Source organism: Schistocerca cancellata, chromosome 7 (genome assembly GCF_023864275.1).
Source record: "Schistocerca cancellata isolate TAMUIC-IGC-003103 chromosome 7, iqSchCanc2.1, whole genome shotgun sequence".
Classification (NCBI taxonomy): domain Eukaryota; kingdom Metazoa; phylum Arthropoda; class Insecta; order Orthoptera; family Acrididae; genus Schistocerca; species Schistocerca cancellata.
Genome location: NC_064632.1, coordinates 348,033,093 through 348,043,130, shown reverse-complemented (window position 1 = coordinate 348,043,130; position 10,038 = coordinate 348,033,093).

Sequence of the window (10,038 nt, the reverse complement as noted above, 5' to 3'; positions counted from 1 at the left end):
CTGCAGAGAGACTTGTTCCTCGCTCTTTGAGTACACGTATGAGCCCACACGCTCTCGTTACGTGTTCTCGCTCCAAGAGCGACAACGGAACGTCCCCTCTCCACGCCAGACATAAAGGGGAATATCTTTCAGTCTCTTCCATTACTCCTTCAGCTCAAGGCGTTAGGAATATCATCTGCCAATCAGCATTGCTCTTCTAAAACAGGAGAATGACGTTTCGTTTAAGGCGACCAATCCAGAAACCTGAAGCATCAGCATTTGGCATTTGCTGTCTCCCTGTGAAAACCTCTGAAACTGCGTGCTGTGTTTGTAAAGAATGCGTAGGCTTGGCACTCCCACACAATGTAGCGGAATTTGCTTGTAAGCTGAACACGGGGTTATTCTCCCCTTTCACTTGGGTAAATGCTGTCCGCTCCATGGGCAGTCGCCGTCGGACGTAGATAGGCTGAATCGTCCTCTGAAGGGACTGGCCTCTCGGTGTGCGGTCCGCCTCTCCCAGACTAAAAGCTCTTGTGACCGTCGTGTCTTGAATGTGTTTGTGTACGCCAGCCTTGAGTATCTCAACACCAGTGCTCACTTGTTATTTGCATATCGTTTACATGAATTCATACAACATTGACTTTATCTTATTAAGTTTGGGTTCGAATGAAGCATCTTGATGTAATTGTGAGGGTGGAATATCTAAGCAATGAAGGTCAGGAGACCACTACATCTTACATACCTCAATCCTTCTGACAAAATTTTTGTCTGTGGTTTGTCAATGGTGAGGAAAACATTGACAAAGTCAGGCTAAAATTATTCTTTTGGAATTTCCAAAAAACTTTTCTCAGCCATTCTTAATAACTTTTTTTCTAATGATTTCTTTATAGTTATTGTTTCTATTTTTTTAAATTCTACAATTTATGTTTTGTTGTTAGGCAAATATAGACTTTACAAAGGTTGTTATTCTTTGTTGCTGCCAGTTCGTGTGTCTCTTTTTCTTTGTCATTTCCAAAAATTGTTTTTACAATATTTTCTAAACTCGTAAGTGTACAGTGTATTATGTCTTGGGTGGTCATCTCTTTTACTCAGTTAGGCTTTGCGTAAATGTTCGTAAAAGGTCTGTTGTGTTACTTTGTTTTATTTACTTAGGCATTATCTTTTTCTTTATGTGTCACAGTTTGTTTTCTTTCTTTTTTTTGTATGAATGAAGAAGCGTTTCCTCTTAATTCTATTCTCGGTATTAATATTATTACCCCAAAAAGGTGTTTTTGAATGTTACTTAAGGAAGAAAAACCCTGCATAAATCCTTTTCTAATTTTACATATAAAAGAAATAAATAGACTTTCCATGAGTTTGTGAGATTATATAAGTATACTAACTAAGTTTCTTTACAAAACGTTTTAAGGTATCTATAAATTATAGACTTTACATGCACAATAAAAATAATTACTTTTACAAAGAAAGAAAAGAACAATGTCATATTACAAATGTATATAATTTTCATAAATCTACACTTGTTTTAGTATAGAGATAATTTATTTATTTATTTGTTTTTCAAACTAGTCTTTTTGTGCTGTTCTGTCAGTTTCTGTGCTTGACGATCTCCATTGAAGTACTGCAAGACTTCAAGTCGTTTATATGGGTGTCACAAATCATGTGAGAAGCACTAAAGCATGCGATGCTACGTCTTATTTGTTGACGTTGTCATCATGAAGTGGTATTCTATTCAATGGTTGTTCATGACTGTGGTTTACTGTATATACAGTGATGTCCTTGTGCTCCTTTACTGTGGTGCGGTATGGCAGTACAATGACTGTAGTAGACTACCGACAATCGTCACCCAATATTGTGCTGTGACGTCTTAGTACTTCACACATGGTTCATTATGGCAATTTGATGATGTGGTAGGGAGAATACTGTTCATTTTACTGAATCTATTTCTAGATAATGTTGGTTAGTACTACTTAATATTCTGTTTGCCGTTCGCTTGTATCTGTTTGACGATTCAAGGTTTATTTTTGGAAAGGTTGTTGTGGTAGTTGCCATGCCTCAAAGTTCGTGAAAAGACGTTTGTAACAATTTGCTTTGTGGGATAGGAGAGAAAGGTATCTTGCTGTCTTCTGCCCTTCTTTATCTTGCATCTTCTGTTCTTCTCTTCTTTCTTGCATTCTTCTTGTTAGGCTAGGATATGACTGCCTTTCCAAATGTTACTTGATGAGTTTGTAGATCTTAATAATTTTTTTGTACCTTCATTGTATCGTCGTATTATGATTCTCCCCACGCTCTTCTGTTGTGTAGCAGTGCCGTGACATATGAAATGTCCGTGTTGCGTGCTGTTCTCCTGAAGTCCAACCTGGTTGCAACCTGCATTTCCAGTGTGGCGTTAGTCTTTATGTTGTTGTTATCGCCCTAAGTGCTTTCTCAACATGTCTGTACCCTCTCCATCACTGTCTCGAAGCATCTGGTGTTAAGGGAGCTGGTGATTGGTTTATAATTTTTGTTTTACATATATTTGTTATTTACAAAAAAATCTCTGATTTTATATACTGCAAAAATTTTCTGATAGTGGCAAAAACTATTGTATATATATGATTTCTTTTCTTTTTTCTAATTATGTCCTACCACTTCTCCATTCTTTTAATTGTTGTGTACCATTCATTGTTTGTGTGCATGTTGTAGTGTACTTGATACAATAAGAGATTGTTAGTGTGTGTTGTGTCTCTTTTTCTTTTAATTAATGTGTTATTTTGTTGATCTACTAATTTAAATTTTATTTACTGGTTAGTGTAAGATAGGGTGGACGTTAGTTTGCCTAACCTCTTCCGTATTTTTCAATTCAATCTTTACTTTTTGCAGTGTTCAGAGGCCTAACTTGTACCTCTGGTTTCTCTTTGGTGTGTTGTTCTTTTCTTTGTGGACCATAATTTCCTCGGTAATTATTCGCGCCCTGGTCTCGCCAGTTGCTGTTTCTAACATCGTGACCTCATTCAAAGTACCTTTGACCGTTGGCATTTCGATTCATATACCCATATCCGCCACTGTGTGTGTGTCCATTACCGTTCCTCTTTCAGTACCAATAATTACGGTTATCGTTTCTATGCCAATTGTCTCCATTGTGCCACTGTCCTTGTCTGTTAAATTACCTGAAATTATTGGTGTTAGGATTACGATTATTATTATTATTGGAATCTTCGTTTCTAGTCCTCTTCTTTTGCTGTTCCCTTTCCTTTCTTTTTTCTTTCACCTCATCTTCTTTAAACATAAATTCTAGTTCCCTTAAAACCTCTTTGAATTCTTCGGTATTTTCATTTTTTCCTACTGTCGCCTGTTGATACTTTACCGGTAATTTCAATCTACACAGACGTATCAGCTCTCCGTTACTGTATTGTTTGTCTAGGCATTGGTTGTTTTTGTCCATTGTATCAAAGAATTTTACCACGCTGTTCTCTCCTGAGTTTTCATATAGTGTCATCTGAAGTAACTCGTATTTAATTTGGTTTTGCGCCTCCTTGGACCAATATCTTTCGAGAAATGCTGTTCTGGACTGTAGGTAAGACGTACAGGTAGCCGCGATCTTTTGCATCACCTCTGCTACTGTCCCTGACATGTGTCCAAAGATGAAGTCAAGTTTGTGAGCTACGCTCCAGTGTTTTGGGAAGCCTACTTGAAACTGATCGATGAATGTGCGGGCATGCAAGGTACGGCCTTCTTCCTTGAAACGTTGAAATTTTCTAACTGTAAGGAAGTGGTCAGCATCATATCTACTCATAAATCCGGTTTGTGGCTGATTCATGGACTCAAATAATCTGCCACTGCTTGTGTCGTCGTGTTTATTCTCTGGTAATCTACTGCCTGTCTGCCTATTCTCAATTTCCTGACTCATATCCGCGTCATATCAAGTCATTGGTGAACAAAAGTGTTGTTCGTGTGTTTCTACTCTCGTCGTTCGCGGTATAGTACCTGTGCTGCTATTATGTTATGTCATTGGATTTACTGGTTCAATTGCCTGTCTCTCGATTGGTATCGGCTGAATGTATGTGTTCCGTTTTTGTAGGTACTGTGCCTGGTGCTGTGGCATGTCATGTATTACTTTAATCGGGGTTTTCTGTTTCGATTTATGCGCGAGTGTTACGCCTAGCCTTGGTTCTACTTGCACTTTCTTAGACGACGCGTGTTCGTATACTGAATTAATCCTTGACATGTCAGTTGTTTCGCTACAGGTGTAATCGGTCTCGATCTTTTCTTCGATAGTTTGTATCAACTCTGTTCGAAGCTTTTCAAACTGATCTTTGTTTTTAAGTTCTATTTTATTGATCCGCTGATCATATTTTTCCAGTGCAACCTTTGCGACCTTGCTTTGAATTGCTTGTTCTTCCGAAATTTTTATTGCTGTTCGAGTGACTTTTTTCGTAAAACGTTCCACCTTTTTGTCAACGTTTACGATGTCCAATTGGACCTTGTTCACGTCAGTGCGTAATTGCTGCTGACCTTGTGTTAGTACCTGAAGTCTTTCTCTAGATTCTTTCGCGTCTTTGTTTATCTGAATAATCTGACTATCAATTCTGGCGATCCCTTCTTGCCATCTGGATTTTAACCTGTTGGATATGTGTCTTAATAGCCTGATTATCATGTTTCAATTCCTGATTACCCTGTTTCAAACCCTGTTTCAATTCCTGATACTGTTTTGTCAACTGTGTATTCTGTTTATTTATCTGTGTATTAATATTATTAATATCCTGATTCTGTTTCGTCATACTAGCGTTCATTTTTTGTAACATCTCCATGATCGGGTGCTGTCCTGTAACACTACCTTCTGCTGAACTATGTGTTCTCGATCTATTGTTTTGTACTCTGTCAGTTACGTCGGTTACTGGGCTATGCTGTGGCGTTTCTAAGTTTGATAACTGCAATAACCCGTGCTGTCTGTGTTGAGGACTAGTTGCGTTTTTCATTGAACCATTACGTGCCGCAAACAACTCCGCATTCTGCCCTCTCTGTTGTGTATGTCTTGTGTTTGCGGGTACAGTTGCGTCTGTTACGGAACATTTTCGTGGCGCTCGTAGCTCCGCAAAATTATGTGTCTGTTGTTTGGGCATATTTAGAATGTGTACGATAGGTTCGACGTATTCTGAATGTTCCCCCTCTTCCTCACTGTCTACTTCCCTTTGAACGTTAGCTAACTGCTGCTTCATTGACTGTATTGGCGCGTATTCTGCCCCCGAATATCCGGCAAACAAACGTGTTTCCTATGCTCGTTTCACTTCTAATCTTTGCCATTTCCTACGTGGGCTGTGTATTTCTGGCTCAGAATGTGCCCTACCTGGAATTTCATATTCTGGAAATTCGATGTTCTCGTCCCCTCGATTCCCATCTGTCTGATAAGTCTCAATTTTATCCCAGTGTAACTGAGCCTGCTGATTCTGCCGCTCCCCGACTGTCCTATTCCCTGATTCACCGTCTGTCCTATTTTCATGTTCAACTTCTGTCGTTTACTTGCTGTCTATCTGGTTGATTCTCCCGCATCTTGTCTACTTGCTGTCTCTCACATAACCTTTTGGCTTGTGCTCTCGTTAACATGGAAATTCTTTCAACACACCACAACCCTATCTACAAAACTGTACGACCACTTACCAGGTGGTTGAACCAACAACAACAACAACGTCGTGACTTCTAAGCTAATGTTCTGTCTGCTCTGCTATAGTCTCCAATCTCCACCTGTGCGCTTGCAAAGGGAGAAAAATGTTGTTTCTTAATTCTAACTAATATGATGCTGCGTCACACTGCGTCTCAGCCTCACTCTGCGTCTGCTCCAATCACCTGAAAATCCTATGCCCTAACAGCTACACAAAAATCGTAAAAAAAATGCAAAATTTTTGACACAATAACATACGCGCTTTTCCCTACAATTCTGCTTTCTTCACTACCTGTATCTATTCCGATCCCAATCTTTGCAAATAGCTATTTAATACATGAAAGCAACTTCTTCAAAGTGTTACTGCTGCGACCTGCCGTACCTAACTATCCTGTCACTATCCTATCCTGGTAGCTTACCTATTTTACCCATCCTGGCAGTTTACCTATTTTACCTATCATGGCAGTTTACCTATTTTACCTGTCCTGGAAGCTTACCTATTTTACCTATCCTGGCAGTTTACCTATTTTACCTATCCTGGAAGCTTACCTATTTTACCTATCCTGGCAGGTTACCTATTTTACCTATCTTGGTAGTTTACCTATTTTACCTATCCCGGCAGGTTCACCATTTTCTGTGAGAGTGTGGGTGCTATTTGTCATTCTGCGCAGCGGATGAATCTGAGATGTACCCTTTACCCTTTGGCTCCTGAAAGATACAATTTCCACCCCCACACTACCACAGAAGTCAGACAGATGTTCCTAACGTTCTAAAGAAAAATGCCTGAAAAAATTTCAGCAATAAATACCTTCTAGAGTCGTCTGCTGTAAGAAAATGACACAAAAATTCACAAAATTTCTTACGTGACTAGTGGGATACTTGGCTACTGGAGTAGTGATAGTTATTGTAAGAAAAAACATGAATCAAAAGAAAATTGTTATTTATTTTGCAAAAATTCTGAGAAATAACAATAGCACTTTTAGTTATGAACTGAACAAGTTATTTCGGGGTTCTTTTTAGAATGCGAAGTTACCTCTTAAGGACAGGAATCGCTAATGAAATTTCTATACAAAGTTTAAGATTGTTATTGACTTGCAGAATGGCTGAGAGCACATCTCAACTTGAATAAATATCGTGTGAAATGCAGTGTAGTGTAGTGTTGTGGAGGAAATATGGGGCCCGCAAGAGCTCTAGCGCACAATACCGTAAGCGGCGATGACTGCTGTCTGCGCCGCTCGCAGATAACAAATAAGATAACTCTCGTTCTATCTTGATTGACCTTTGCCAATCAAACTCTCCCTACTCCTTGATGAAGTCAAGGACTCCTATTCGCCCCTAGTCTAACTATTGGCTTGGTACGCTGGTCAGGTAACCAGTCTACCGCAATGCCACTCAAAATTTCGCTCGCAGGCGTTTAACTATAACTCTGTCTGTTCACACCGCACAATAAGTGTGGCGGCCAACACAGTGAACAATGCTTAATCGTAAGGACTCAATATAGAGCTGCACTCCGATTCATTCTCGACAGAGGTGCTCTCCCAGTGATGTACTGAGGAGAGACTTATTCCTCGCTCTTTGAGTACACGTATGAGCGCACACGCTCTCGTTACGTGTTCTCGCTCCAAGAGCGACCACGGAACGGCACCTCTCCACGCCAGACGTGAAGGGGTATATCTTTCGGTCTCTTCCATTACTCCTTCAGCTCAAGGCATCAGGAATATCGTCTGCCAATCAGCATTGCTCTTCTAAAACGGGAGAATGACGTTTCGTTTAAGGCGACCAATCCAGAAATCTGTAGCATCGGTGTTTGGCGTTTGCTGTCTCGCTGTGAAAACCACTGAAACTGCGTGCTATGTTTGTATAGAATGCGTAGGCTGGGCGCTCCCACACAATGTAGCGGAATTTGCTTGTAAGCCGAACACGGGGTCGTTCTTCTCTTTCACTCGGGCAAATGCTGTCCGGTCCTCGGGCGGTCGCCATCTGACGTAGAAAGGCTGAAGCGTCCTCTGAAGGGACTGGCCTCTCGGCGTGCGGTCCGCCTCTCCTGAACTAAAAGCTCTTGTGACCATTGTGTCTTGAATGTGTGTGTGTACGCCCGCCTCGAGTATCTCAACACCGGTGCGCACTTGTTATTTGTGTATCGTTTACATGAACTCATACAACTTTGACTTTATCTTATTGAGTTTGGGTTCGAATAAAGCGTCTTGATGTGTCGAATATGATTGTGAGGGCGGAATATGTAAGCAATGATGGTCAGCAGACCATGGCATCTTATAATAATGAATCTCAGACATAAGGCATACACTTTCTACGTAGAAAGCACGGAAAATTTACAGCCACAGAAGGATTATAATTCTAAGTAGGTTTTAAGGCTACTCAGGGCCATTAGTGCTCTTGTGTTGTGATGAAGCTGTATAGAGTCCATGTTCCCTTAGGCAGGTGGCAGGGCCATTCGGAGACGTACACCTTGTGAAACCGAGTGCGTAAATTCTGGCTGCTTGCTTCCCAACCTGTGCGGGAAGAACGATTAGCATTGATCACTTCTCACGTGGGTACACCACTGCCGCCTAAGAAAAATTAAAATTGTGTTGCACAGAGCTCCTTCTTGTTGCTTTTGTGCTTGATAATGACGAGGAGTTCACCTGCCAAAATGTTGGCGGCTCTGGAAGGCGTCACCCGCCTGCATTCCCCTACGTTGTTTGAAGAATTTTGTTACTCGGAAGCCTTCAATTGTCTAAAGAATCGATATTCCATGTATAAAACAGTTTAAAATCTTCTGATTACTCTACAAACGAGATAATGGATTAATGTTCGACATTCAGTATGTAGTAGAGAAAATGTAATGATATTTCGCTGAAGGTCCACTCAATGCTCTATGTGGTTACTATCTGCGGAATGTATAGGAGTAAAGAAGAAATAACTTTAAAATGTCACGCCTGATGCGCTAATTTTACTGTATGAACATCAAAAATGTAGAGATTGATGAACTTTCTTCCTTTCGTCATTTTGAGAGTGGTGTCTGCAGCAAAAAGTTTCATGAAAGACTGAAACTGGGTGTTTTTTGTTGGAAGCGTTTTCATTCTCAAATACTGCTTTAATGTAGTCTAGGTTTTGCCTCGAACATCAACAAAAGAAAAACGAGGATAATGGTATGTAGTCTAATTCTGTGGTGATGCTGAGGGAATTAGATTTGGAAACGAGGCACTTAAAGCAAAATGAGTTTTGTTATTTGGAGAACAAAATAACTGATGATGGTCGAAGTAGGGCGGATACAAAATTTAGAGTGGCAATGACAAGAAAAGCGTTTCTAAAGAAGAGGAATTTGTTAACATCGGATATACATTGAAGTGCCTGAAAGTCTTTTTTGAAAGTATTTGTACCGAGTGTAGCCACGTATGGGTGTGAAACATGGACGATAAGTAGCTTAGACAAGAAGACAATAGTAGATTCCGAAATGTGGTGCTACAGAAGAATGCTGAAGATTAGATATGGAGATCATATAACTAATGAGGAGGTACTGAATAGAATTGGGGAGAAGAGGAATTTGTGGCAAAACTTGACTAAAAAAAGGGATCGGTTGGTTGGACGTGTTCTGAGGCATCAAGGGATCACCAGTTTAGTATTGGAGGGCAGCGTGGAAGGTGAAAACAGTAGAACAGTAGAGCGAGACCAAGAGATGAATACACTAAGCAGATTCAGAAGGATGTAGAGTGCAATAGTTACTTGGAGATGAAGAAGCTTACAGAGGATAGAGTTGAATTGCGAGCTGCATCAAACCAGTCTCTGGACTTAAGAGCACAACAACAACAACAACAACAACATTTGTCTCAAGACACATACACAGTATCCAACTGTAAAATATAGTTTTTCACGCATTTCAGTGTTGATGACGTCATATCTCGTAAAGCATGTTACATAGAATTATATCGTATAATTTAGCGTGTACATTTACCAGTAAATGTGGAGAGTGTCTGCAAAATGTGTTGCGAATACGCTTAGCAGTAAATAAGAAATAAATCAAAACATCGTGCCCCATGTGGTAGTTTTACTGTAGAAATACAGAAAATGTAATGACAAATTCCGTTTATCATATGAGAAGTAGGGAACGTGTCTAGACCTGAATTTCGTGTACTAGGCACTGAAAATTTTAAAAAAGTGTATTTTACGTTCGTGAAATGACCACGATGAGGAAATCAGAGAAATCGCGAATGGAAGACAGAGAGAGAGAGAGAGAGAGAGAGAGAGAGAGAGAGAGAGAGAGAGAGAGAGTGAAAGAGCGAGAGAGAGAAAAAAAGACAGAGAGAGGGATGGAGGGAGGGAGGGAGGGAAGAGGGGGGGGGGGTGAGGTTGGATGTTGCCAGATAATAGGTGTACCAGAATTACTCTCTGCTGATCAGCGTAAGCTGACCTACAGAGGACATTTT